General features: G+C 23.5%; 1 protein-coding gene across 1 annotated transcript in view; it reads left to right on the top strand.

Annotated features, from left to right (window-relative positions):
• The window catches only part of LOC106671428 (fork head domain-containing protein crocodile-like), a 23,656-nt gene extending 23,578 nt beyond the window's left edge, over nucleotides 1-78 (top strand). Inside the window, exon 2 of the mRNA XM_014402348.2 lies at nucleotides 1-78. This exon is cut by the window's left edge and continues 1,268 nt beyond it. The gene's annotated coding sequence lies outside the window, so the exon portion shown is untranslated.
• The last annotated feature ends 714 nt before the right edge of the window (nucleotides 79-792 follow it).

Here is a 792-nt window from a genome sequence, read left to right on the forward strand (position 1 = left end):
TATGAAACAATATACGAAATTTAGTAAAATAAATAATTATTTTTAATTTAACTAAACGTAAATGTATTTTTCATTTCAGATTGGTTAAAAAAAAGGTTCTTAAATAATATATTCCATGTTATTTTTAATAATAATAATGTTATACCCATTGCAACAAATACATCTGCCTCTTATTTATTTATCCCGTGTAATTGTTTTTAAAATAGTTTTGTAGATCGTTATAATATTTTTTAAAAATGTAGCAGCCAGAAATATTGAAACGCTTCTTTTGTCATAATCGTATATAATAATTACTGTAAGTTTATCACTAGGGAGAAAATGTATTTAAGACGAGCTGTTTTTCTCAGTCGAGAAATCCTTTTTGGACAATGCATTCACTTTTGGCTAAAGAAAGTTTATTGTAAAATATAATCGTGTAAATGGAAATATTTCTGTATACTTTTCTTTGTATATAATGCATTGTATTTGTACAATAAGCAACTGTCTTAATATTAATTTATTTAAAAAGTTGTTCACGAGAGTGAATCTAGAATGTTACTAGAGTCTCGTATTTATAGAATGAAATATATAAAACATAAAGAATTGTTCTTTTAAGCGCTGTACATAATAAACGATTGTATATTATTTGTAAATTTATTAGCGTTTATTTTTATTATTATATTTGTTTTTCGTTTAATAAGTTGGTTTTGGACTCTTTTCCGTTAAATGCCATCCACGGAAATGGACTTTTTTTTACAATAATTAAAAATTGTTTAAAGCTTGTGTAATTATTGTAGTAGTATATTATTTAAA

The sequence above is a fragment of the Cimex lectularius genome, unplaced genomic scaffold (genome assembly GCF_000648675.2).
Source record: "Cimex lectularius strain Harlan isolate CLEC.00 unplaced genomic scaffold, Clec_2.1 scaffold23, whole genome shotgun sequence".
NCBI classification, from domain to species: domain Eukaryota; kingdom Metazoa; phylum Arthropoda; class Insecta; order Hemiptera; family Cimicidae; genus Cimex; species Cimex lectularius.